At 40.5% G+C, this 25,000-nt stretch overlaps 32 non-coding genes across 32 annotated transcripts; 30 read left to right on the forward strand and 2 right to left on the reverse strand.

Moving 5' to 3' along the window:
• The first annotated feature begins 483 nt into the window (after positions 1–483).
• TRNAS-UGA (transfer RNA serine (anticodon UGA)) lies at positions 484–565 on the forward strand. The gene has a single exon. It is a non-coding gene; the product is annotated as a tRNA-Ser (tRNA).
• A 1,003-nt stretch (positions 566–1,568) lies between these two features.
• TRNAS-UGA (transfer RNA serine (anticodon UGA)) lies at positions 1,569–1,650 on the forward strand. The gene has a single exon. It is a non-coding gene; the product is annotated as a tRNA-Ser (tRNA).
• A 514-nt stretch (positions 1,651–2,164) lies between these two features.
• Positions 2,165–2,254, forward strand: TRNAY-GUA (transfer RNA tyrosine (anticodon GUA)). Its single transcript is given in 2 exon segments — positions 2,165–2,201; positions 2,219–2,254. It is a non-coding gene; the product is annotated as a tRNA-Tyr (tRNA).
• A 652-nt stretch (positions 2,255–2,906) lies between these two features.
• On the forward strand, positions 2,907–2,988 carry TRNAS-UGA (transfer RNA serine (anticodon UGA)). Its single transcript has one exon. It is a non-coding gene; the product is annotated as a tRNA-Ser (tRNA).
• Positions 2,989–3,991: 1,003 nt separating this feature from the next.
• TRNAS-UGA (transfer RNA serine (anticodon UGA)) lies at positions 3,992–4,073 on the forward strand. The gene has a single exon. It is a non-coding gene; the product is annotated as a tRNA-Ser (tRNA).
• A 1,003-nt stretch (positions 4,074–5,076) lies between these two features.
• On the forward strand, positions 5,077–5,158 carry TRNAS-UGA (transfer RNA serine (anticodon UGA)). Its single transcript has one exon. It is a non-coding gene; the product is annotated as a tRNA-Ser (tRNA).
• A 514-nt stretch (positions 5,159–5,672) lies between these two features.
• TRNAY-GUA (transfer RNA tyrosine (anticodon GUA)) lies at positions 5,673–5,762 on the forward strand. The gene is given in 2 exon segments: positions 5,673–5,709; positions 5,727–5,762. It is a non-coding gene; the product is annotated as a tRNA-Tyr (tRNA).
• A 659-nt stretch (positions 5,763–6,421) lies between these two features.
• Positions 6,422–6,503, forward strand: TRNAS-UGA (transfer RNA serine (anticodon UGA)). Its single transcript has one exon. It is a non-coding gene; the product is annotated as a tRNA-Ser (tRNA).
• Positions 6,504–7,017: 514 nt separating this feature from the next.
• Positions 7,018–7,107, forward strand: TRNAY-GUA (transfer RNA tyrosine (anticodon GUA)). Its single transcript is given in 2 exon segments — positions 7,018–7,054; positions 7,072–7,107. It is a non-coding gene; the product is annotated as a tRNA-Tyr (tRNA).
• Positions 7,108–7,759: 652 nt separating this feature from the next.
• Positions 7,760–7,841, forward strand: TRNAS-UGA (transfer RNA serine (anticodon UGA)). Its single transcript has one exon. It is a non-coding gene; the product is annotated as a tRNA-Ser (tRNA).
• Positions 7,842–8,844: 1,003 nt separating this feature from the next.
• TRNAS-UGA (transfer RNA serine (anticodon UGA)) lies at positions 8,845–8,926 on the forward strand. The gene has a single exon. It is a non-coding gene; the product is annotated as a tRNA-Ser (tRNA).
• A 1,003-nt stretch (positions 8,927–9,929) lies between these two features.
• On the forward strand, positions 9,930–10,011 carry TRNAS-UGA (transfer RNA serine (anticodon UGA)). Its single transcript has one exon. It is a non-coding gene; the product is annotated as a tRNA-Ser (tRNA).
• A 1,003-nt stretch (positions 10,012–11,014) lies between these two features.
• Positions 11,015–11,096, forward strand: TRNAS-UGA (transfer RNA serine (anticodon UGA)). The gene has a single exon. It is a non-coding gene; the product is annotated as a tRNA-Ser (tRNA).
• Positions 11,097–12,099: 1,003 nt separating this feature from the next.
• TRNAS-UGA (transfer RNA serine (anticodon UGA)) lies at positions 12,100–12,181 on the forward strand. Its single transcript has one exon. It is a non-coding gene; the product is annotated as a tRNA-Ser (tRNA).
• A 1,003-nt stretch (positions 12,182–13,184) lies between these two features.
• Positions 13,185–13,266, forward strand: TRNAS-UGA (transfer RNA serine (anticodon UGA)). Its single transcript has one exon. It is a non-coding gene; the product is annotated as a tRNA-Ser (tRNA).
• A 514-nt stretch (positions 13,267–13,780) lies between these two features.
• Positions 13,781–13,870, forward strand: TRNAY-GUA (transfer RNA tyrosine (anticodon GUA)). Its single transcript is given in 2 exon segments — positions 13,781–13,817; positions 13,835–13,870. It is a non-coding gene; the product is annotated as a tRNA-Tyr (tRNA).
• Positions 13,871–14,529: 659 nt separating this feature from the next.
• On the forward strand, positions 14,530–14,611 carry TRNAS-UGA (transfer RNA serine (anticodon UGA)). The gene has a single exon. It is a non-coding gene; the product is annotated as a tRNA-Ser (tRNA).
• Positions 14,612–15,125: 514 nt separating this feature from the next.
• TRNAY-GUA (transfer RNA tyrosine (anticodon GUA)) lies at positions 15,126–15,215 on the forward strand. Its single transcript is given in 2 exon segments — positions 15,126–15,162; positions 15,180–15,215. It is a non-coding gene; the product is annotated as a tRNA-Tyr (tRNA).
• Positions 15,216–15,874: 659 nt separating this feature from the next.
• Positions 15,875–15,956, forward strand: TRNAS-UGA (transfer RNA serine (anticodon UGA)). Its single transcript has one exon. It is a non-coding gene; the product is annotated as a tRNA-Ser (tRNA).
• A 514-nt stretch (positions 15,957–16,470) lies between these two features.
• Positions 16,471–16,560, forward strand: TRNAY-GUA (transfer RNA tyrosine (anticodon GUA)). The gene is given in 2 exon segments: positions 16,471–16,507; positions 16,525–16,560. It is a non-coding gene; the product is annotated as a tRNA-Tyr (tRNA).
• A 652-nt stretch (positions 16,561–17,212) lies between these two features.
• TRNAS-UGA (transfer RNA serine (anticodon UGA)) lies at positions 17,213–17,294 on the forward strand. The gene has a single exon. It is a non-coding gene; the product is annotated as a tRNA-Ser (tRNA).
• Positions 17,295–18,297: 1,003 nt separating this feature from the next.
• TRNAS-UGA (transfer RNA serine (anticodon UGA)) lies at positions 18,298–18,379 on the forward strand. Its single transcript has one exon. It is a non-coding gene; the product is annotated as a tRNA-Ser (tRNA).
• Positions 18,380–18,893: 514 nt separating this feature from the next.
• TRNAY-GUA (transfer RNA tyrosine (anticodon GUA)) lies at positions 18,894–18,983 on the forward strand. The gene is given in 2 exon segments: positions 18,894–18,930; positions 18,948–18,983. It is a non-coding gene; the product is annotated as a tRNA-Tyr (tRNA).
• A 659-nt stretch (positions 18,984–19,642) lies between these two features.
• On the forward strand, positions 19,643–19,724 carry TRNAS-UGA (transfer RNA serine (anticodon UGA)). The gene has a single exon. It is a non-coding gene; the product is annotated as a tRNA-Ser (tRNA).
• Positions 19,725–20,238: 514 nt separating this feature from the next.
• On the forward strand, positions 20,239–20,328 carry TRNAY-GUA (transfer RNA tyrosine (anticodon GUA)). Its single transcript is given in 2 exon segments — positions 20,239–20,275; positions 20,293–20,328. It is a non-coding gene; the product is annotated as a tRNA-Tyr (tRNA).
• Positions 20,329–20,987: 659 nt separating this feature from the next.
• On the forward strand, positions 20,988–21,069 carry TRNAS-UGA (transfer RNA serine (anticodon UGA)). Its single transcript has one exon. It is a non-coding gene; the product is annotated as a tRNA-Ser (tRNA).
• Positions 21,070–21,583: 514 nt separating this feature from the next.
• On the forward strand, positions 21,584–21,673 carry TRNAY-GUA (transfer RNA tyrosine (anticodon GUA)). Its single transcript is given in 2 exon segments — positions 21,584–21,620; positions 21,638–21,673. It is a non-coding gene; the product is annotated as a tRNA-Tyr (tRNA).
• Positions 21,674–22,526: 853 nt separating this feature from the next.
• Positions 22,527–22,616, forward strand: TRNAY-GUA (transfer RNA tyrosine (anticodon GUA)). The gene is given in 2 exon segments: positions 22,527–22,563; positions 22,581–22,616. It is a non-coding gene; the product is annotated as a tRNA-Tyr (tRNA).
• A 424-nt stretch (positions 22,617–23,040) lies between these two features.
• TRNAF-GAA (transfer RNA phenylalanine (anticodon GAA)) lies at positions 23,041–23,113 on the reverse strand. Its single transcript has one exon. It is a non-coding gene; the product is annotated as a tRNA-Phe (tRNA).
• A 155-nt stretch (positions 23,114–23,268) lies between these two features.
• On the forward strand, positions 23,269–23,350 carry TRNAS-AGA (transfer RNA serine (anticodon AGA)). The gene has a single exon. It is a non-coding gene; the product is annotated as a tRNA-Ser (tRNA).
• Positions 23,351–24,232: 882 nt separating this feature from the next.
• On the reverse strand, positions 24,233–24,305 carry TRNAF-GAA (transfer RNA phenylalanine (anticodon GAA)). Its single transcript has one exon. It is a non-coding gene; the product is annotated as a tRNA-Phe (tRNA).
• A 155-nt stretch (positions 24,306–24,460) lies between these two features.
• On the forward strand, positions 24,461–24,542 carry TRNAS-AGA (transfer RNA serine (anticodon AGA)). The gene has a single exon. It is a non-coding gene; the product is annotated as a tRNA-Ser (tRNA).
• Positions 24,543–25,000: the final 458 nt, after the last annotated feature.

Here is a 25,000-nt window from a genome sequence, read left to right on the forward strand (position 1 = left end):
TCCACCTGTGGATCTTTTAAAATGTGTTAGTGAGTAATGAGTGCACCTGTGCAGCAGCTAGGTTGTCTGGAAGATGGGAACTGTTGGTAGCTCTCGAGGACTGGAGTTGGCTACTGAGAGACATAAGCAGTGGTTGTGGCAAAGTGATTTTTGTAAAAATGTTTTTGTAAATATGATTTTAAAGTTTGAAGCCTGAAAACGTAAGCTTTTTGTTGCAAAATTGCATTTTATGTCGAAAAATATTATCTTCCACAATGCCGAAACCCGGGATCGAAGCAGGGACCTTTAGATCTTCAGTCTATTGCTCTCCCAACTGAGCTATTTCGGCAAGCTCCCTTGTTCTTGCTATCGTTTTTCGGGGCAAAATGTAAGGAGAATGAAGTTTTGGGTGTATTTGGGTCAATATAATACATCCTCACTTTCTGACTGCAGGCATCTCAATCCATAGACAATCTATTGTGAAACTAGGACGTGGTTTATTCAGTAGTCGTGGCCGAGTGGTTAAGGCGATGGACTTGAAATCCATTGGGGTCTCCCCGCGAAGGTTCAAATCCTGCCGACTACGAACGCCTTAAGTTTTCTCTTTTCTGCAAGTTTTTAAAAACTTGAAACCTGTGATGCCCATAGCGAGTTCAGGCCATTAGCGCATCAAATGTAAAGGAGAATGAAGTTTTGGGTGTGTTTGGGTCAATACAATACATCCTCAATTTCTCAGTGCAGGCAGCTCAATCCATAGACAATCTATTGTGAAAATACAGCAAGGTTTAAGCAGTAGTCGTGGCCGAGTGGTTAAGGCGATGGACTAGAAATCCATGTTTGTTAGTGCATCAAAATCTCTGGGATGCCAGCTTGTTTTCTCTTTTTCTTACACACATTCTCTTCCCCACCAGTCAATTTCAGCAGCCACACTGAAGGAGTTGTTTTTATTTTTTGCTCAGATAGCAATTTTTGGCAATTTACAAACTCAAAATATACAGAGTATAAAGCATTCTCTAAGTCTGGGGTAGCCAACTCCAGTCCTCGAGAGCTACCAACAGTTAATGTTTTTCAGCTCACCTCACAGAATCACAAGTGAAGTAATTAGCTCCACCTGTGGATCTTTTAAAATGTGTTAGTGAGTAATGAGTGCACCTGTGCAGCAGCTAGTTTGTCTGGAAGATGGGAACTGTTGGTAGCTCTCGAGGACTGGAGTTGGCTACTGAGAGACATAAGCAGTGGTTGTGGCAAAGTGATTTTTGTAAAAATGTTTTTGTAAATATGATTTTAAAGTTTGAAGCCTGAAAACGTAAGCTTTTTGTTGCAAAATTGCATTTTATGTCGAAAAATATTATCTTCCACAATGCCGAAACCCGGGATCGAAGCAGGGACCTTTAGATCTTCAGTCTATTGCTCTCCCAACTGAGCTATTTCGGCAAGCTCCCTTGGTCTTGCTATCGTTTCTCGGGGCAAAATGTAAGGAGAATGAAGTTTTGGGTGTATTTGGGTCAATATAATACATCCTCACTTTCTGACTGCAAGCATCTCAATCCATAGACAATCTAATGTGAAACTAGGACATGGTTTATTCAGTAGTTGTGGCCGAGTGGTTAAGGCGATGGACTTGAAATCTATTGGGGTCTCCCCGCGCAGGTTCAAATCCTGCCGACTACGAACGCCTTAAGTTTTCTCTTTTCTGCAAGTTTTTAAAAACTTGAAACCTGTGATGCCCATAGCGAGTTCAGGCCATTAGCGCATCAAATGTAAAGGAGAATGAAGTTTTGGGTGTGTTTGGGTCAATACAATACATCCTCAATTTCTCAGTGCAGGCAGCTCAATCCATAGACAATCTATTGTGAAAATACAGCAAGGCTTAAGCAGTAGTCGTGGCCGAGTGGTTAAGGCGATGGACTAGAAATCCATGTTTGTTAGTGCATCAAAATCTTTGGGATGCCAGCTTGTTTTCTCTTTTTCTTACACACATTCTCTTCCCCACCAGTCAATTTCAGCAGCCACACTGAATAGAAATTATTAATTAGAAATTAATTTTCAAAGCCAAATTTTAAACAAAGGTTGTCAAATGGTTATAAACAATAGAATATTCACATTATTCCTAGAACACTCATTTAGCTAAACATTTAAAGCTATATAAAGAGCATATAATAACATATTTGAGAACCTACAGCATCCTTCGATAGCTCAGCTGGTAGAGCGGAGGCCTGTAGAGATGATTGGTGTAGAAATCCTTAGGTCGCTGGTTCAATTCCGGCTCGAAGGAGTTGTTTTTATTTTTTGCTAAGATAGCAATTTTTGGCAATTTACAAACTCAAAATATACAGAGTATAAAGCATTCTCTAAGTCTGGGGTAGCCAACTCCAGTCCTCGAGAGCTACCAACAGTTAATGTTTTTCAGCTCACCTCACAGAATCACAAGTGAAGTAATTAGCTCCACCTGTGGATCTTTTAAAATGTGTTAGTGAGTAATGAGTGCACCTGTGCAGCAGCTAGGTTGTCTGGAAGATGGGAACTGTTGGTAGCTCTCGAGGACTGGAGTTGGCTACTGAGAGACATAAGCAGTGGTTGTGGCAAAGTGATTTTTGTAAAAATGTTTTTGTAAATATGATTTTAAAGTTTGAAGCCTGAAAACGTAAGCTTTTTGTTGCAAAATTGCATTTTATGTCGAAAAATATTATCTTCCACAATGCCGAAACCCGGGATCGAAGCAGGGACCTTTAGATCTTCAGTCTATTGCTCTCCCAACTGAGCTATTTCGGCAAGCTCCCTTGGTCTTGCTATCGTTTCTCGGGGCAAAATGTAAGGAGAATGAAGTTTTGGGTGTATTTGGGTCAATATAATACATCCTCACTTTCTGACTGCAGGCATCTCAATCCATAGACAATCTAATGTGAAACTAGGACATGGTTTATTCAGTAGTCGTGGCCGAGTGGTTAAGGCGATGGACTTGAAATCCATTGGGGTCTCCCCGCGCAGGTTCAAACCCTGCCGACTACGAACGCCTTAAGTTTTCTCTTTTCTGCAAGTTTTTAAAAACTTGAAACCTGTGATGCCCATAGCGAGTTCAGGCCATTAGCGCATCAAATGTAAAGGAGAATGAAGTTTTGGGTGTGTTTGGGTCAATACAATACATCCTCAATTTCTCAGTGCAGGCAGCTTAATCCATAGACAATCTATTGTGAAAATACAGCAAGGCTTAAGCAGTAGTCGTGGCCGAGTGGTTAAGGCGATGGACTAGAAATCCATGTTTGTTAGTGCATCAAAATCTTTGGGATGCCAGCTTGATTTCTCTTTTTCTTACACACATTCTCTTCCCCACCAGTCAATTTCAGCAGCCACACTGAAGGAGTTGTTTTTATTTTTTGCTCAGATAGCAATTTTTGGCAATTTACAAACTCAAAATATACAGAGTATAAAGCATTCTCTAAGTCTGGGGTAGCCAACTCCAGTCCTCGAGAGCTACCAGCAGTTAATGTTTTTCAGCTCACCTCACAGAATCACAAGTGAAGTAATTAGCTCCACCTGTGGATCTTTTAAAATGTGTTAGTGAGTAATGAGTGCACCTGTGCAGCAGCTAGGTTGTCTGGAAGATGGGAACTGTTGGTAGCTCTCGAGGACTGGAGTTGGCTACTGAGAGACATAAGCAGTGGTTGTGGCAAAGTGATTTTTGTAAAAATGTTTTTGTAAATATGATTTTAAAGTTTGAAGCCTGAAAACGTAAGCTTTTTGTTGCAAAATTGCATTTTATGTCGAAAAATATTATCTTCCACAATGCCGAAAACCGGGATCGAAGCAGGGACCTTTAGATCTTCAGTCTATTGCTCTCCCAACTGAGCTATTTCGGCAAGCTCCCTTGTTCTTGCTATCGTTTTTCGGGGCAAAATGTAAGGAGAATGAAGTTTTGGGTGTATTTGGGTCAATATAATACATCCTCACTTTCTGACTGCAGGCATCTCAATCCATAGACAATCTATTGTGAAACTAGGACGTGGTTTATTCAGTAGTCGTGGCCGAGTGGTTAAGGCGATGGACTTGAAATCCATTGGGGTCTCCCCGCGAAGGTTCAAATCCTGCCGACTACGAACGCCTTAAGTTTTCTCTTTTCTGCAAGTTTTTAAAAACTTGAAACCTGTGATGCCCATAGCGAGTTCAGGCCATTAGCGCATCAAATGTAAAGGAGAATGAAGTTTTGGGTGTGTTTGGGTCAATACAATACATCCTAAATTTCTCTGTGCAGGCAGCTCAATCCATAGACAATCTATTGTGAAAATACAGCAAGGTTTAAGCAGTAGTCGTGGCCGAGTGGTTAAGGCGATGGACTAGAAATCCATGTTTGTTAGTGCATCAAAATCTCTGGGATGCCACCTTGTTTTCTCTTTTTCTTACACACATTCTCTTCCCCACCAGTCAATTTCAGCAGCCACACTGAAGGAGTTGTTTTTATTTTTTGCTCAGATAGCAATTTTTGGCAATTTACAAACTCAAAATATACAGAGTATAAAGCATTCTCTAAGTCTGGGGTAGCCAACTCCAGTCCTCGAGAGCTACCAACAGTTAATGTTTTTCAGCTCACCTCACAGAATCACAAGTGAAGTAATTAGCTCCACCTGTGGATCTTTTAAAATGTGTTAGTGAGTAATGAGTGCACCTGTGCAGCAGCTAGGTTGTCTGGAAGATAGGAACTGTTGGTAGCTCTCGAGGACTGGAGTTGGCTACTGAGAGACATAAGCAGTGGTTGTGGCAAAGTGATTTTTGTAAAAATGTTTTTGTAAATATGATTTTAAAGTTTGAAGCCTGAAAACGTAAGCTTTTTGTTGCAAAATTGCATTTTATGTCGAAAAATATTATCTTCCACAATGCCGAAACCCGGGATCGAAGCAGGGACCTTTAGATCTTCAGTCTATTGCTCTCCCAACTGAGCTATTTCGGCAAGCTCCCTTGGTCTTGCAATCGTTTTTCGGGGCAAAATGTAAGGAGAATGAAGTTTTGGGTGTATTTGGGTCAATATAATACATCCTCACTTTCTGACTGCAGGCATCTCAATCCATAGACAATCTATTGTGAAACTAGGGCATGGTTTATTCAGTAGTCATGGCCGAGTGGTTAAGGCGATGGACTTGAAATCCATTGGGGTCTCCCCGCGCAGGTTCAAATCCTGCCGACTACGAACGCCTTAAGTTTTCTCTTTTCTGCAAGTTTTTAAAAACTTGAAACCTGTGATGCCCATAGCGAGTTCAGGCCATTAGCGCATCAAATGTAAAGGAGAATGAAGTTTTGGGTGTGTTTGGGTCAATACAATACATCCTCAATTTCTCAGTGCAGGCAGCTCAATCCATAGACAATCTATTGTGAAAATACAGCAAGGCTTAAGCAGTAGTCGTGGCCGAGTGGTTACGGCGATGGACTAGAAATCCATGTTTGTTAGTGCATCAAAATCTTTGGGATGCCAGCTTGTTTTCTCTTTTTCTTACACACATTCTCTTCCCCACCAGTCAATTTCAGCAGCCACACTGAATAGAAATTATTAATTAGAAATTAATTTTCAAAGCCAAATTTTAAACAAAGGTTGTCAAATGGTTATAAACAATAGAATATTCACATTATTCCTAGAACACTCATTTAGCTAAACATTTAAAGCTATATAAAGAGCATATAATAACATATTTGAGAACCTACAGCATCCTTCGATAGCTCAGCTGGTAGAGCGGAGGACTGTAGAGATGATTGGTGTAGAAATCCTTAGGTCGCTGGTTCAATTCCGGCTCGAAGGAGTTGTTTTTATTTTTTGCTCAGATAGCAATTTTTGGCAATTTACAAACTCAAAATATACAGAGTATAAAGCATTCTCTAAGTCTGGGGTAGCCAACTCCAGTCCTCGAGAGCTACCAACAGGTAATGTTTTTCAGCTCACCTCACAGAATCACAAGTGAAGTAATTAGCTCCACCTGTGGATCTTTTAAAATGTGTTAGTGAGTAATGAGTGCACCTGTGCAGCAGCTAGGTTGTCTGGAAGATGGGAACTGTTGGTAGCTCTCGAGGACTGGAGTTGGCTACTGAGAGACATAAGCAGTGGTTGTGGCAAAGTGATTTTTGTAAAAATGTTTTTGTAAATATGATTTTAAAGTTTGAAGCCTGAAAACGTAAGCTTTTTGTTGCAAAATTGCATTTTTATGTCGAAAAATATTATCTTCCACAATGCCGAAACCCGAGATCGAAGCAGGGACCTTTAGATCTTCAGACTATTGCTCTCCCAACCGAGCTATTTCGGCAAGCTCCCTTGGTCTTGGTCTTGCAATCGTTTTTCGGGGTAAAATGTAAGGAGAATGAAGTTTTGGATGTATTTGGGTCAATATAATACATCCTCACTTTCTGAATGCAGGCATCTCAATCCATAGACAATCTATTGTGAAACTAGAACATGGTTTATTCAGTAGTCGTGGCCGAGTGGTTAAGGAGATGGACTTGAAATCCATTGGGGTCTCCCCGCGCAGGTTCAAATCCTGCCGACTATGAACGCCTTAAGTTTTCTCTTTTCTGCAAGTTTTTAAAAACTTGAAACCTGTGATGCCCATAGCGAGTTCAGGCCATTAGCGCATCAAATGTAAAGGAGAATGAAGTTTTGGGTGTGTTTGGGTCAATACAATACATCCTCAATTTCTCAGTGCAGGCAGCTCAATCCATAGACAATCTATTGTGAAAATACAGCAAGGCTTAAGCAGTAGTCGTGGCCGAGTGGTTAAGGCGATGGCCTAGAAATCCATGTTTGTTAGTGCATCAAAATCTTTGGGATGCCAGCTTGTTTTCTCTTTTTCTTACACACATTCTCTTCCCCACCAGTCAATTTCAGCAGCCACACTGAATAGAAATTATTAAATAGAAATTAATTTTTAAAGCCAAATTTTAAACAAAGGTTGTCAAATGGTTATAAACAATAGAATATTCACATTATTCCTAGAACACTCATTTAGCTAAACATTTAAGGCTATATAAAGAGCATATAATAACATATTTGAAAACCTACAGCATCCTTCGATAGCTCAGCTGGTAGAGCGGAGGACTGTAGAGATGGTTGGTGTAGAAATCCTTAGGTCGCTGGTTCAATTCCGGCTCGAAGGAGCTGTTTTTATTTTTTGCTCAGATAGCAATTTTTGGCAATTTACGAACTCAAAATATACAGAATATAAAGCATTCTCTAAGTCTGGGGTAGCCAACTCCAGTCCTCGAGAGCTACCAACAGTTAATGTTTTTCAGCTCACCTCACAGAATCACAAGTGAAGTAATTAGCTCCACCTGTGGATCTTTTAAAATGTGTTAGTGAGTAATGAGTGCACCTGTGCAGCAGCTAGGTTGTCTGGAAGATGGGAACTGTTGGTAGCTCTCGAGGACTGGAGTTGGCTACTGAGAGACATAAGCAGTGGTTGTGGCAAAGTGATTTTTGTAAAAATGTTTTTGTAAATATGATTTTAAAGTTTGAAGCCTGAAAACGTAAGCTTTTTGTTGCAAAATTGCATTTTATGTCGAAAAATATTATCTTCCACAATGCCGAAACCCGGGATCGAAGCAGGGACCTTTAGATCTTCAGTCTATTGCTCTCCCAACTGAGCTATTTCGGCAAGCTCCCTTGGTCTTGCAATCGTTTTTCGGGGCAAAATGTAAGGAGAATGAAGTTTTGGGTGTATTTGGGTCAATATAATACATCCTCACTTTCTGACTGCAGGCATCTCAATCCATAGACAATCTATTGTGAAACTAGGGCATGGTTTATTCAGTAGTCGTGGCCGAGTGATTAAGGCGATGGACTTGAAATCCATTGGGGTCTCCCCGCGCAGGTTCAAATCCTGCCGACTACGAACGCCTTAAGTTTTCTCTTTTCTGCAAGTTTTTAAAAACTTGAAACCTGTGATGCCCATAGCGAGTTCAGGCCATTAGCGCATCAAATGTAAAGGAGAATGAAGTTTTGGGTGTGTTTGGGTCAATACAATACATCCTCAATTTCTCAGTGCAGGCAGCTCAATCCATAGACAATCTATTGTGAAAATACAGCAAGGCTTAAGCAGTAGTCGTGGCCGAGTGGTTAAGGCGATGGACTAGAAATCCATGTTTGTTAGTGCATCAAAATCTTTGGGATGCCAGCTTGTTTTCTCTTTTTCTTACACACATTCTCTTCCCCACCAGTCAATTTCAGCAGCCACCCTGAAGGAGTTGTTTTTATTTTTTGCTCAGATAGCAATTTTTGGCAATTTACAAACTCAAAATATACAGAGTATAAAGCATTCTCTAAGTCTGGGGTAGCCAACTCCAGTCCTCGAGAGCTACCAACAGTTAATGTTTTTCAGCTCACCTCACAGAATCACAAGTGAAGTAATTAGCTCCACCTGTGGATCTTTTAAAATGTGTTAGTGAGTAATGAGTGCACCTGTGCAGCAGCTAGGTTGTCTGGAAGATGGGAACTGTTGGTAGCTCTCGAGGACTGGAGTTGGCTACTGAGAGACATAAGCAGTGGTTGTGGCAAAGTGATTTTTGTAAAAATGTTTTTGTAAATATGATTTTAAAGTTTGAAGCCTGAAAACGTAAGCTTTTTGTTGCAAAATTGCATTTTATGTCGAAAAATATTATCTTCCACAATGCCGAAACCCGGGATCGAAGCAGGGACCTTTAGATCTTCAGTCTATTGCTCTCCCAACTGAGCTATTTCGGCAAGCTCCCTTGGTCTTGCTATCGTTTCTCGGGGCAAAATGTAAGGAGAATGAAGTTTTGGGTGTATTTGGGTCAATATAATACATCCTCACTTTCTGACTGCAGGCATCTCAATCCATAGACAATCTAATGTGAAACTAGGACATGGTTTATTCAGTAGTCGTGGCCGAGTGGTTAAGGCGATGGACTTGAAATCCATTGGGGTCTCCCCGCGCAGGTTCAAACCCTGCCGACTACGAACGCCTTAAGTTTTCTCTTTTCTGCAAGTTTTTAAAAACTTGAAACCTGTGATGCCCATAGCGAGTTCAGGCCATAAGCGCATCAAATGTAAAGGAGAATGAAGTTTTGGGTGTGTTTGGGTCAATACAATACATCCTCAATTTCTCAGTGCAGGCAGCTCAATCCATAGACAATCTATTGTGAAAATACAGCAAGGCTTAAGCAGTAGTCGTGGCCGAGTGGTTAAGGCGATGGACTAGAAATCCATGTTTGTTAGTGCATCAAAATCTTTGGGATGCCAGCTTGATTTCTCTTTTTCTTACACACATTCTCTTCCCCACCAGTCAATTTCAGCAGCCACACTGAAGGAGTTGTTTTTATTTTTTGCTAAGATAGCAATTTTTGGCAATTTACAAACTCAAAATATACAGAGTATAAAGCATTCTCTAAGTCTGGGGTAGCCAACTCCAGTCCTCGAGAGCTACCAACAGTTAATGTTTTTCAGCTCACCTCACAGAATCACAAGTGAAGTAATTAGCTCCACCTGTGGATCTTTTAAAATGTGTTAGTGAGTAATGAGTGCACCTGTGCAGCAGCTAGGTTGTCTGGAAGATGGGAACTGTTGGTAGCTCTCGAGGACTGGAGTTGGCTACTGAGAGACATAAGCAGTGGTTGTGGCAAAGTGATTTTTGTAAAAATGTTTTTGTAAATATGATTTTAAAGTTTGAAGCCTGAAAACGTAAGCTTTTTGTTGCAAAATTGCATTTTATGTCGAAAAATATTATCTTCCACAATGCCGAAACCCGGGATCGAAGCAGGGACCTTTAGATCTTCAGTCTATTGCTCTCCCAACTGAGCTATTTCGGCAAGCTCCCTTGGTCTTGCAATCGTTTTTCGGGGCAAAATGTAAGGAGAATGAAGTTTTGGGTGTATTTGGGTCAATATAATACATCCTCACTTTCTGACTGCAGGCATCTCAATCCATAGACAATCTATTGTGAAACTAGGACATGGTTTATTCAGTAGTCGTGGCCGAGTGGTTAAGGCGATGGACTTGAAATCCATTGGGGTCTCCCCGCGCAGGTTCAAATCCTGCCGACTACGAACGCCTTAAGTTTTCTCTTTTCTGCAAGTTTTTAAAAACTTGAAACCTGTGATGCCCATAGCGAGTTCAGGCCATTAGCGCATCAAATGTAAAGGAGAATGAAGTTTTGGGTGTGTTTGGGTCAATACAATACATCCTCAATTTCTCAGTGCAGGCAGCTCAATCCATAGACAATCTATTGTGAAAATACAGCAAGGCTTAAGCAGTAGTCGTGGCCGAGTGGTTAAGGCGATGGACTAGAAATCCATGTTTGTTAGTGCATCAAAATCTTTGGGATGCCAGCTTGTTTTCTCTTTTTCTTACACACATTCTCTTCCCCACCAGTCAATTTCAGCAGCCACCCTGAAGGAGTTGTTTTTATTTTTTGCTCAGATAGCAATTTTTGGCAATTTACAAACTCAAAATATACAGAGTATAAAGCATTCTCTAAGTCTGGGGTAGCCAACTCCAGTCCTCGAGAGCTACCAACAGTTAATGTTTTTCAGCTCACCTCACAGAATCACAAGTGAAGTAATTAGCTCCACCTGTGGATCTTTTAAAATGTGTTAGTGAGTAATGAGTGCACCTGTGCAGCAGCTAGGTTGTCTGGAAGATGGGAACTGTTGGTAGCTCTCGAGGACTGGAGTTGGCTACTGAGAGACATAAGCAGTGGTTGTGGCAAAGTGATTTTTGTAAAAATGTTTTTGTAAATATGATTTTAAAGTTTGAAGCCTGAAAACGTAAGCTTTTTGTTGCAAAATTGCATTTTATGTCGAAAAATATTATCTTCCACAATGCCGAAACCCGGGATCGAAGCAGGGACCTTTAGATCTTCAGTCTATTGCTCTCCCAACTGAGCTATTTCGGCAAGCTCCCTTGGTCTTGCTATCGTTTCTCGGGGCAAAATGTAAGGAGAATGAAGTTTTGGGTGTATTTGGGTCAATATAATACATCCTCACTTTCTGACTGCAGGCATCTCAATCCATAGACAATCTAATGTGAAACTAGGACATGGTTTATTCAGTAGTCGTGGCCGAGTGGTTAAGGTGATGGACTTGAAATCCATTGGGGTCTCCCCGCGCAGGTTCAAACCCTGCCGACTACGAACGCTTTAAGTTTTCTCTTTTCTGCAAGTTTTTAAAAGCTTGAAACCTGTGATGCCCATAGCGAGTTCAGGCCATTAGCGCATCAAATGTAAAGGAGAATGAAGTTTTGGGTGTGTTTGGGTCAATACAATACATCCTCAATTTCTCAGTGCAGGCAGCTCAATCCATAGACAATCTATTGTGAAAATACAGCAAGGCTTAAGCAGTAGTCGTGGCCGAGTGGTTAAGGCGATGGACTAGAAATCCATGTTTGTTAGTGCATCAAAATCTTTGGGATGCCAGCTTGATTTCTCTTTTTCTTACACACATTCTCTTCCCCACCAGTCAATTTCAGCAGCCACACTGAAGGAGTTGTTTTTATTTTTTGCTAAGATAGCAATTTTTGGCAATTTACAAACTCAAAATATACAGAGTATAAAGCATTCTCTAAGTCTGGGGTAGCCAACTCCAGTCCTCGAGAGCTACCAACAGTTAATGTTTTTCAGCTCACCTCACAGAATCACAAGTGAAGTAATTAGCTCCACCTGTGGATCTTTTAAAATGTGTTAGTGAGTAATGAGTGCACCTGTGCAGCAGCTAGGTTGTCTGGAAGATGGGAACTGTTGGTAGCTCTCGAGGACTGGAGTTGGCTACTGAGAGACATAAGCAGTGGTTTTGGCAAAGTGATTTTTGTAAAAATGTTTTTGTAAATATGATTTTAAAGTTTGAAGCCTGAAAACGTAAGCTTTTTGTTGCAAAATTGCATTTTATGTCGAAAAATATTATCTTCCACAATGCCGAAACCCGGGATCGAAGCAGGGACCTTTAGATCTTCAGTCTATTGCTCTCCCAACTGAGCTATTTCGGCAAGCTCCCTTGGTCTTACAATCGTTTTTCGGGGCAAAATGTAAGGAGAATGAAGTTTTGGGTGTATTTGGGTCAATATAATACATCCTCACTTTCTGACTGCAGGCATCTCAATCCATAGACAATCTATTGTGAAACTAGAACATGGTTTATTCAGTAGTCGTGGCCGAGTGGTTAAGGCGATGGACTTGAAATCCATTGGGGTCTCCCCGCGCAGGTTCAAATCCTGCCGACTACGAGCGCCTTAAGTTTTCTCTTTTCTGCAAGTTTTTAAAAACTTGAAACCTGTGATGCCCATAGCGAGTTCAGGCCATTAGCGCATCAAATGTAAAGGAGAATGAAGTTTTGGGTGTGTTTGGGTCAATACAATACATCCTCAATTTCTCAGTGCAGGCAGCTCAATCCATAGACAATCTATTGTGAAAATACAGCAAGGATTAAGCAGTAGTCGTGGCCGAGTGGTTAAGGCGATGGACTAGAAATCCATGTTTGTTAGTGCATCAAAATCTTTGGGATGCCAGCTTGTTTTCTCTTTTTTTTACTCACATTCTCTTCCCCACCAGTCAATTTCAGCAGCCACCCTGAAGGAGTTGTTTTTATTTTTTGCTCAGATAGCAATTTTTGGCAATTTACAAACTCAAAATATACAGAGTATAAAGCATTCTCTAAGTCTGGGGTAGCCAACTCCAGTCCTCGAGAGCTACCAACAGTTAATGTTTTTCAGCTCACCTCACAGAATCACAAGTGAAGTAATTAGCTCCACCTGTGGATCTTTTAAAATGTGTTAGTGAGTAATGAGTGCACCTGTGCAGCAGCTAGGTTGTCTGGAAGATGGGAACTGTTGGTAGCTCTCGAGGACTGGAGTTGGCTACTGAGAGACATAAGCAGTGGTTGTGGCAAAGTGATTTTTGTAAAAATGTTTTTGTAAATATGATTTTAAAGTTTGAAGCCTGAAAACGTAAGCTTTTTGTTGCAAAATTGCATTTTATGTCGAAAAATATTATCTTCCACAATGCCGAAACCCGGGATCGAAGCAGGGACCTTTAGATCTTCAGTCTATTGCTCTCCCAACTGAGCTATTTCGGCAAGCTCCCTTGGTCTTGCAATCGTTTTTCGGGGCAAAATGTAAGGAGAATGAAGTTTTGGGTGTATTTGGGTCAATATAATACATCCTCACTTTCTGACTGCAGGCATCTCAATCCATAGACAATCTATTGTGAAACTAGGACATGGTTTATTCAGTAGTCGTGGCCGAGTGGTTAAGGCGATGGACTTGAAATCCATTGGGGTCTCCCCGCGCAGGTTCAAATCCTGCCGACTACGAACGCCTTAAGTTTTCTCTTTTCTGCAAGTTTTTAAAAACTTGAAACCTGTGATGCCCATAGCGAGTTCAGGCCATTAGCGCATCAAATGTAAAGGAGAATGAAGTTTTGGGTGTGTTTGGGTCAATACAATACATCCTCAATTTCTCAGTGCAGGCAGCTCAATCCATAGACAATCTATTGTGAAAATACAGCAAGGCTTAAGCAGTAGTCGTGGCCGAATGCTTAAGGCGATGGACTAGAAATCCATGTTTGTTAGTGCATCAAAATCTTTGGGATGCCAGCTTGTTTTCTCTTTTTCTTACACACATTCTCTTCCCCACCAGTCAATTTCAGCAGCCACACTGAATAGAAATTATTAATTAGAAATTAATTTTCAAAGCCAAATTTTAAACAAAGGTTTTCAAATGGTTATAAACAATAGAATATTCACATTATTCCTAGAACACTCATTTAGCTAAACATTTAAAGCTATATAAAGAGCATATAATAACATATTTGAGAACCTACAGCATCCTTCGATAGCTCAGCTTGTAGAGCGGAGGACTGTAGAGATGATTGGTGTAGAAATCCTTAGGTCGCTGGTTCAATTCCGGCTCGAAGGAGTTGTTTTTATTTTTTGCTCAGATAGCAATTTTTGGCAATTTACAAACTCAAAATATACAGAGTATAAAGCATTCTCTAAGTCTGGGGTAGCCAACTCCAGTCCTCGAGAGCTACCAACAGTTAATGTTTTTCAGCTCACCTCACAGAATCACAAGTGAAGTAATTAGCTCCACCTGTGGATCTTTTAAAATGTGTTAGTGAGTAATGAGTGCACCTGTGCAGCAGCTAGGTTGTCTGGAAGATGGGAACTGTTGGTAGCTCTCGAGGACTGGAGTTGGCTACTGAGAGACATAAGCAGTGGTTGTGGCAAAGTGATTTTTGTAAAAATGTTTTTGTAAATATGATTTTAAAGTTTGAAGCCTGAAAACTTAAGCTTTTTGTTGCAAAATTGCATTTTTATGTCGAAAAATATTATCTTCCACAATGCCGAAACCCGAGATCGAAGCAGGGACCTTTAGATCTTCAGACTATTGCTCTCCCAACTGAGCTATTTCGGCAAGCTCCCTTGGTCTTGGTCTTGCAATCGTTTTTCGGGGCAAAATGTAAGGAGAATGAAGTTTTGGGTGTATTTGGGTCAATATAATACATCCTCACTTTCTGAATGCAGGCATCTCAATCCATAGACAATCTATTGTGAAACTAGAACATGGTTTATTCAGTAGTCGTGGCCGAGTGGTTAAGGCGATGGACTTGAAATCTATTGGGGTCTCCCCGTGCAGGTTCAAATCCTGCCGACTACGAACGCCTTAAGTTTTCTCTTTTCTGCAAGTTTTTAAAAACTTGAAACCTGTGATGCCCATAGCGAGTTCAGGCCATTAGCGCATCAAATGTAAAGGAGAATGAAGTTTTGGGTGTGTTTGGGTCAATACAATACATCCTCAATTTCTCAGTGCAGGCAGCTCAATCCATAGACAATCTATTGTGAAAATACAGCAAGGCTTAAGCAGTAGTCGTGGCCGAGTGGTTAAGGCGATGGACTAGAAATCCATGTTTGTTAGTGCATCAAAATCTTTGGGATGCCAGCTTGTTTTCTCTTTTTCTAACACACATTCTCTTCCCCACCAGTCAATTTCAGCAGCCACACTGAATAGAAATTATTAATTAGAAATTAATTTTCAACGCCAAATTTTAAACAAAGGTTGTCAAATGGTTATAAACAATAGAATATTCACATTATTTCTAGAACACTCATTTAGCTAAACATTTAAAGCTATATAAAGAGCATATAATAACATATTTGAGAACCTACAGCATCCTTCGATAGCTCAGCTGGTAGAGCGGAGGACTGTAGAGATGATTGGTGTAGAAATCCTTAGGTCGCTGGTTCAATTCCGGCTCGAAGGAGTTGTTTTTATTTTTTGCTCAGATAGCAATTTTTGGCAATTTACAAACTCAAAATATACAGAGTATAAAGCATTCTCTAAGTCTGGGGTAGCCAACTCCAGTCCTCGAGAGCTACCAACAGTTAATGTTTTTCAGCTCACCTCACAGAATCACAAGTGAAGTAATTAGCTCCACCTGTGGATCTTTTAAAATGTGTTAGTGAGTAATGAGTGCACCTGTGCAGCAGCTAGGTTGTCTGGAAGATGGGAACTGTTGGTAGCTCTCGAGGACTGGAGTTGGCTACTGAGAGACATAAGCAGTGGTTGTGGCAAAGTGATTTTTGTAAAAATGTTTTTGTAAATATGATTTTAAAGTTTGAAGCCTGAAAACGTAAGCTTTTTGTTGCAAAATTGCATTTTTATGTCGAAAAATATTATCTTCCACAATGCCGAAACCCGAGATCGAAGCAGGGACCTTTAGATCTTCAGACTATTGCTCTCCCAACTGAGCTATTTCGGCAAGCTCCCTTGGTCTTGGTCTTGCAATCGTTTTTCGGGGCAAAATGTAAGGAGAATGAAGTTTTGGATGTATTTGGGTCAATATAATACATCCTCACTTTCTGAATGCAGGCATCTCAATCCATAGACAATCTATTGTGAAACTAGAACATGGTTTATTCAGTAGTCGTGGCCGAGTGGTTAAGCCGATGGACTTGAAATCCATTGGGGTCTCCCCGCGCAGGTTCAAATCCTGCCGACTATGAACGCCTTAAGTTTTCTCTTTTCTGCAAGTTTTTAAAAACTTGAAACCTGTGATGCCCATAGCGAGTTCAGGCCATTAGCGCATCAAATGTAAAGGAGAATGAAGTTTTGGGTGTGTTTGGGTCAATACAATACATCCTCAATTTCTCAGTGCAGGCAGCTCAATCCATAGACAATCTATTGTGAAAATACAGCAAGGCTTAAGCAGTAGTCGTGGCCGAGTGGTTAAGGCGATGGACTAGAAATCCATGTTTGTTAGTGCATCAAAATCTTTGGGATGCCAGCTTGTTTTCTCTTTTTCTTACACACATTCTCTTCCCCACCAGTCAATTTCAGCAGCCACACTGAATAGAAATTATTAATTAGAAATTAATTTTCAAAGCCAAATTTTAAACAAAGGTTGTCAAATGGTTATAAACAATAGAATATTCACATTATTCCTAGAACACTCATTTAGCTAAACATTTAAGGCTATATAAAGAGCATATAATAACATATTTGAGAACCTACAGCATCCTTCGATAGCTCAGCTGGTAGAGCGGAGGACTGTAGAGATGGTTGGTGTAGAAATCCTTAGGTCGCTGGTTCAATTCCGGCTCGAAGGAGTTGTTTTTATTTTTTGCTCAGATAGCAATTTTTGGCAATTTACGAACTCAAAATATACAGAGTATAAAGCATTCTCTAAGTCTGGGGTAGCCAACTCCAGTCCTCGAGAGCTACCAACAGTTAATGTTTTTCAGCTCACCTCACAGAATCACAAGTGAAGTAATTAGCTCCACCTGTGGATCTTTTAAAATGTGTTAGTGAGTAATGAGTGCACCTGTGCAGCAGCTAGGTTGTCTGGAAGATGGGAACTGTTGGTAGCTCTCGAGGACTGGAGTTGGCTACTGAGAGACATAAGCAGTGGTTGTGGCAAAGTGATTTTTGTAAAAATGTTTTTGTAAATATGATTTTAAAGTTTGAAGCCTGAAAACGTAAGCTTTTTGTTGCAAAATTGCATTTTATGTCGAAAAATATTATCTTCCACAATGCCGAAACCCGGGATCGAAGCAGGGACCTTTAGATCTTCAGTCTATTGCTCTCCCAACTGAGCTATTTCGGCAAGCTCCCTTGATCTTGCTATCGTTTCTCGGGGCAAAATGTAAGGAGAATGAAGTTTTGGGTGTATTTGGGTCAATATAATACATCCTCACTTTCTGACTGCAGCCATCTCAATCCATAGACAATCTATTGTGAAACTAGGAAGTGATTTATTCAGTAGTCGTGGCCGAGTGGTTAAGGCGATGGACTTGAAATCCATTGGGGTCTCCCCGCGCAGGTTCAAATCCTGCCGACTACGAACGCCTTAAGTTTTCTCTTTTCTGCAAGTTTTTAAAAACTTGAAACCTGTGATGCCCATAGCGAGTTCAGGCCATTAGCGCATCAAATGTAAAGGAGAATGAAGTTTTGGGTTTGTTTGGGTCAATACAATACATCCTCAATTTCTCAGTGCAGGCAGCTCAATCCATAGACAATCTATTGTGAAAATACAGCAAGGTTTAAGCAGTAGTCGTGGCCGAGTGGTTAAGGCGATGGACTAGAAATCCATGTTTGTTAGTGCATAAAAATCTTTGGGATGCCAGCTTGTTTTCTCTTTTTCTTACACACATTCTCTTCCCCACCAGTCAATTTCAGCAGCCACACTGAAGGAGTTGTTTTTATTTTTTGCTCAGATAGCAATTTTTGGCAATTTACAAACTCAAAATATACAGAGTATAAAGCATTCTCTAAGTCTGGGGTAGCCAACTCCAGTCCTCGAGAGCTACCAACAGTTAATGTTTTTCAGCTCACCTCACAGAATCACAAGTGAAGTAATTAGCTCCACCTGTGGATCTTTTAAAATGTGTTAGTGAGTAATGAGTGCACCTGTGCAGCAGCTAGGTTGTCTGGAAGATGGGAACTGTTGGTAGCTCTCGAGGACTGGAGTTGGCTACTGAGAGACATAAGCAGTGGTTGTGGCAAAGTGATTTTTGTAAAAATGTTTTTGTAAATATGATTTTAAAGTTTGAAGCCTGAAAACGTAAACTTTTTGTTGCAAAATTGCATTTTATGTCGAAAAATATTATCTTCCACAATGCCGAAACCCAGGATCGAAGCAGGGACCTTTAGATCTTCAGCCTATTGCTCTCCCAACTGAGCTATTTTGGCAAGCTCCCTTGGTCTTGCAATCGTTTTTCGGGGCAAAATGTAAGGAGAATGAAGTTTTGGGTGTATTTGGGTCAATATAATACACCCTCACTTTCTGACTGCAGGCATCTCAATCCATAGACAATCTATTGTGAAACTAGGACATGGTTTATTCAGTAGTCGTGGCCGAGTGGTTAAGGCGATGGACTTGAAATCCATTGGGGTCTCCCCGCGCAGGTTCAAATCCTGCCGACTACGAACGCCTTAAGTTTTCTCTTTTCTGCAAGTTTTTAAAAACTTGAAACCTGTGATGCCCATAGCGAGTTCAGGCCATTAGCGCATCAAATGTAAAGGAGAATGAAGTTTTGGGTGTGTTTGGGTCAATACAATACATCCTCAATTTCTCAGTGCAGGCAGCTCAATCCATAGACAATCTATTGTGAAAATACAGCAAGGCTTAAGCAGTAGTCGTGGCCGAGTGGTTAAGGCGATGGACTAGAAATCCATGTTTGTTAGTGCATCAAAATCTTTGGGATGCCAGCTTGTTTTCTCTTTTTCTTACACACATTCTCTTCCCCACCAGTCAATTTCAGCAGCCACACTGAATAGAAATTATTAATTAGAAATTAATTTTCAAAGCCAAATTTTAAACAAAGGTTGTCAAATGGTTATAAACAATAGAATATTCACATTATTCCTAGAACACTCATTTAGCTAAACATTTAAAGCTATATAAAGAGCATATAATAACATATTTGAGAACCTACAGCATCCTTCGATAGCTCAGCTGGTAGAGCGGAGGACTGTAGAGATGATTGGTGTAGAAATCCTTAGGTCGCTGGTTCAATTCCGGCTCGAAGGAGTTGTTTTTATTTTTTGCTCAGATAGCAATTTTTGGCAATTTACAAACTCAAAATATACAGAGTATAAAGCATTCTCTAAGTCTGGGGTAGCCAACTCCAGTCCTCGAGAGCTACCAACAGTTAATGTTTTTCAGCTCACCTCACAGAATCACAAGTGAAGTAATTAGCTCCACCTGTGGATCTTTTAAAATGTGTTAGTGAGTAATGAGTGCACCTGTGCAGCAGCTAGGTTGTCTGGAAGATGGGAACTGTTGGTAGCTCTCGAGGACTGGAGTTGGCTACTGAGAGACATAAGCAGTGGTTGTGGCAAAGTGATTTTTGTAAAAATGTTTTTGTAAATATGATTTTAAAGTTTGAAGCCTGAAAACGTAAGCTTTTTGTTGCAAAATTGCATTTTTATGTCGAAAAATATTATCTTCCACAATGCCGAAACCCGAGATCGAAGCAGGGACCTTTAGATCTTCAGACTATTGCTCTCCCAACTGAGCTATTTCGGCAAGCTCCCTTGGTCTTGGTCTTGCAATCGTTTTTCGGGGCAAAATGTAAGGAGAATGAAGTTTTGGATTTATTTGGGTCAATATAATAAATCCTCACTTTCTGAATGCAGGCATCTCAATCCATAGACAATCTATTGTGAAACTAGAACATGGTTTATTCAGTAGTCGTGGCCGAGTGGTTAAGGCGATGGACTTGAAATCCATTGGGGTCTCCCCGCGCAGGTTCAAATCCTGCCGACTACGAACGCCTTAAGTTTTCTCTTTTCTGCAAGTTTTTAAAAACTTGAAACCTGTGATGCCCATAGCGAGTTCAGGCCATTAGCGCATCAAATGTAAAGGAGAATGAAGTTTTGGGTGTGTTTGGGTCAATACAATACATCCTCAATTTCTCAGTGCAGGCAGCTCAATCCATAGACAATCTATTGTGAAAATACAGCAAGGCTTAAGCAGTAGTCGTGGCCGAGTGGTTAAGGCGATGGACTAGAAATCCATGTTTGTTAGTGCATCAAAATCTTTGGGATGCCAGCTTGTTTTCTCTTTTTCTTACACACATTCTCTTCCCCGCCAGTCAATTTCAGCAGCCACACTGAATAGAAATTATTAATTAGAAATTAATTTTCAAAGCCAAATTTTAAACAAAGGTTGTCAAATGGTTATAAACAATAGAATATTCACATTATTCCTAGAACACTCATTTAGCTAAACATTTAAAGCTATATAAAGAGCATATAATAACATATTTGAGAACCTACAGCATCCTTCGATAGCTCAGCTGGTAGAGCGGAGGACTGTAGAGATGATTGGTGTAGAAATCCTTAGGTCGCTGGTTCAATTCCGGCTCGAAGGAGTTGTTTTTATTTTTTGCTCAGATAGCAATTTTTGGCAATTTACAAACTCAAAATATACAGAGTATAAAGCATTCTCTAAGTCTGGGGTAGCCAACTCCAGTCCTCGAGAGCTACCAACAGTTAATGTTTTTCAGCTCACCTCACAGAATCACAAGTGAAGTAATTAGCTCCACCTGTGGATCTTTTAAAATGTGTTAGTGAGTAATGAGTGCACCTGTGCAGCAGCTAGGTTGTCTGGAAGATGGGAACTGTTGGTAGCTCTCGAGGACTGGAGTTGGCTACTGAGAGACATAAGCAGTGGTTGTGGCAAAGTGATTTTTGTAAAAATGTTTTTGTAAATATGATTTTAAAGTTTGAAGCCTGAAAACGTAAGCTTTTTGTTGCAAAATTGCATTTTTATGTCAAAAAATATTATCTTCCACAATGCCGAAACCCGAGATCGAAGCAGGGACCTTTAGATCTTCAGACTATTGCTCTCCCAACTGAGCTATTTCGGCAAGCTCCCTTGGTGTTGGTCTTGCAATCGTTTTTCGGGGCAAAATGTAAGGATAATGAAGTTTTGGATGTATTTGGGTCAATATAATACATCCTCACTTTCTGAATGCAGGCATCTCAATCCATAGACAATCTATTGTGAAACTAGAACATGGTTTATTCAGTAGTCGTGGCCGAGTGGTTAAGGCGATGGACTTGAAATCCATTGGGGTCTCCCCGCGCAGGTTCAAATCCTGCCGACTACGAACGCCTTAAGTTTTCTCTTTTCTGCAAGTTTTTAAAAACTTGAAACCTGTGATGCCCATAGCGAGTTCAGGCCATTAGCGCATCAAATGTAAAGGAGAATGAAGTTTTGGGTGTGTTTGGGTCAATACAATACATCCTCAATTTCTCAGTGCAGGCAGCTCAATCCATAGACAATCTATTGTGAAAATACAGCAAGGCTTAAGCAGTAGTCGTGGCCGAGTGGTTAAGGCGATGGACTAGAAATCCATGTTTGTTAGTGCATCAAAATCTTTGGGATGCCAGCTTGTTTTCTCTTTTTCTTACACACATTCTCTTCCCCGCCAGTCAATTTCAGCAGCCACACTGAATAGAAATTATTAATTAGAAATTAATTTTCAAAGCCAAATTTTAAACAAAGGTTGTCAAATGGTTATAAACAATAGAATATTCACATTATTCCTAGAACACTCATTTAGCTAAACATTTAAGGCTATATAAAGAGCATATAATAACATATTTGAGAACCTACAGCATCCTTCGATAGCTCAGCTGGTAGAGCGGAGGACTGTAGAGATGGTTGGTGTAGAAATCCTTAGGTCGCCGGTTCAATTCCGGCTCGAAGGAGTTGTTTTTATTTTTTGCTCAGATAGCAATTTTTGGCAATTTACAAACTCAAAATATACAGAGTATAAAGCATTCTCTAAGTCTGGGGTAGCCAACTCCAGTCCTCGAGAGCTACCAACAGTTAATGTTTTCCAGCTCACCTCACAGAATCACAAGTGAAGTAATTAGCTCCACCTGTGGATCTTTTAAAATGTGTTAGTGAGTAATGAGTGCACCTGTGCAGCAGCTAGGTTGTCTGGAAGATGGGAACTGTTGGTAGCTCTCGAGGACTGGAGTTGGCTACTGAGAGACATAAGCAGTGGTTGTGGCAAAGTGATTTTTGTAAAAATGTTTTTGTAAATATGATTTTAAAGTTTGAAGCCTGAAAACGTAAGCTTTTTGTTGCAAAATTGCATTTTATGTCGAAAAATATTATCTTCCACAATGCCGAAACCCGGGATCGAACCAGGTACCTTTAGATCTTCAATTTCTCAGTGCAGGCAGCTCAATCCATAGACAATCTATTATGAAAATACAGCAAGGCTTAAGCAGTAGTCGTGGCCGATTGGTTAAGGCGATGGACTAGAAATCCATGTTTGTTAGCGCATCAAAATCTTTGGGATGCCAGCTTGTTTTCTCTTTTTCTTACACACATTCTCTTCCCCTCCTTAAGACTGACACCAGTCAATTTCAGCAGCCACACTGAATAGAAATTATTAATTAGAAATTAATTTTCAAAGCCCAATTTTAAACAAAGGTTGTCAAATGGTTATAAACAATAGAATATTCACATTATTCCTAGAACACTCATTTAGCTAAACATTTAAAGCTATATTAAAGAGCATATAATAACATATTTGAGAACCTACAGCATCCTTCGATAGCTCAGCTGGTAGAGCGGAGGACTGTAGAGATGATTGGTGTAGAAATCCTTAGGTCGCTGGTTCAATTCCGGCTTGAAGGAGTTGTTTTTATTTTTTGCTCAGATAGCAATTTTTGGCAATTTACAAACTCAAAATATACAGAGTATAAAGCATTCTCTAAGTCTGGGGTAGCCAACTCCAGTCCTCGAGAGCTACCAACAGTTAATGTTTTCCAGCTCACCTCACAGAATCACAAGTGAAGTAATTAGCTCCACCTGTGGATCTTTTAAAATGTGTTAGTGAGTAATGAGTGCACCTGTGCAGCAGCTAGGTTGTCTGGAAGATGGGAACTGTTGGTAGCTCTCGAGGACTGGAGTTGGCTACTGAGAGACATAAGCAGTGGTTGTGGCAAAGTGATTTTTGTAAAAATGTTTTTGTAAATATGATTTTAAAGTTTGAAGCCTGAAAACGTAAGCTTTTTGTTGCAAAATTGCATTTTATGTCGAAAAATATTATCTTCCACAATGCCGAAACCCGGGATCGAACCAGGGACCTTTAGATCTTCAGTCTAACGCTCTCCCAACTGAGCTATTTCGGCAAGCTCCCTTGGTCTTGCAATCGTTTTTCGGGGCAAAATGTAAGGAGAATGAAGTTTTGGGTGTATTTGGGTCAATATAATACATCCTCACTTTCTGACTGCAGGCATCTCAATCCATAGACAATCTATTGTGAAACTAGGACATGGTTTATTCAGTAGTCGTGGCCGAGTGGTTAAGGCGATGGACTAGAAATCCATTGGGGTCTCCGCGCGCAGGTTCAAATCCTGCCGACTACGAACGCCTTTAGTTTTCTCTTTTCTGCAAGTTTTTAAAAACTTGAAACCTGTGATGCCCATAGCGAGTTCAGGCCATTAGCGCATCAAATGTAAAGGAGAATGAAGTTTTGGGTGTGTTTGGGTCAATACAATACATCCTCAATTTCTCAGTGCAGGCAGCTCAATCCATAGACAATCTATTGTGAAAATACAGCAAGGCTTAAGCAGTAGTCGTGGCCGAGTGGTTAAGGCGATGGACTAGAAATCCATGTTTGTTAGCGCATCAAAATCTTTTGGATACCAGCTTGTTTTCTCTTTTTCTTACACACATTCTCTTCCCCTCCTTAAGACTGACACCAGTCAATTTCAGCAGCCACACTGAATAGAAATTATTAATTAGTCAGCTGGTAGAGCGGAGGACTGTAGAGATGATTGGTGTAGAAATCCTTAGGTCGCTGGTTCAATTCCGGCTCGAAGGAGTTGTTTTTATTTTTTGCTCAGATAGCAATTTTTGGCAATTTACAAACTCAAAATATACAGAGTATAAAGCATTCTCTAAGTCTGGGGTAGCCAACTCCAGTCCTCGAGAGCTACCAACAGTTAATGTTTTCCAGCTCACCTCACAGAATCACAAGTGAAGTAATTAGCTCCACCTGTGGATCTTTTAAAATGTGTTAGTGAGTAATGAGTGCACCTGTGCAGCAGCTAGGTTGTCTGGAAGATGGGAATTGTTGGTAGCTCTCGAGGACTGGAGTTGGCTACTGAGAGACATAAGCAGTGGTTGTGGCAAAGTGATTTTTGTAAAAATGTTTTTGTAAATATGATTTTAAAGTTTGAAGCCTGAAAACGTAAGCTTTTTGTTGCAAAATTGCATTTTATGTCGAAAAATATTATCTTCCACAATGCCGAAACCCGGGATCGAACCAGGGACCTTTAGATCTTCAGTCTAACGCTCTCCCAACTGAGCAATTTCGGCAAGCTCCCTTGGTCTTGCAATCGTTTTTCGGGGCAAAATGTAAGGAGAATGAAGTTTTGGGTGTATTTGGGTCAATATAATACATCCTCACTTTCTGACTGCAGGCATCTCAATCCATAGACAATCTATTGTGAAACTAGGACATGGTTTATTCAGTAGTCGTGGCCGAGTGGTTAAGGCGATGGACTAGAAATCCATTGGGGTCTCCCCGTGCAGGTTCAAATCCTGCCGACTACGAACGCCTTAAGTTTTCTCTTTTCTGCAAGTTTTTAAAAACTTGAAACCTGTGATGCCCATAGCGAGTTCAGGCCATTAGCGCATCAAATGTAAAGGAGAATGAAGTTTTGGGTGTGTTTGGGTCAATACAATACATCCTCAATTTCTCAGTGCAGGCAGCTCAATCCATAGAAAATCTATTGTGAAAATACAGCAAGGCTTAAGCAGTAGTCGTGGCCGAGTGGTTAAGGCGATGGACTAGAAATCCATGTTTGTTAGCGCATCAAAATCTTTTGGATGCCAGCTTGTTTTCTCTTTTTCTTACACACATTCTCTTCCCCTCCTTAAGACTGACACCAGTCAATTTCAGCAGCCACACTGAATAGAAATTATTAATTAGTCAGCTGGTAGAGAGGAGGACTGTAGAGATGATTGGTGTAGAAATCCTTAGGTCGCTGGTTCAATTCCGGCTCGAAGGA

This window comes from Crinia signifera, chromosome 3 (assembly GCF_055691185.1).
Source record: "Crinia signifera chromosome 3, ASM5569118v1, whole genome shotgun sequence".
In the NCBI taxonomy this organism is placed as follows: Eukaryota; Metazoa; Chordata; class Amphibia; order Anura; family Myobatrachidae; genus Crinia; species Crinia signifera.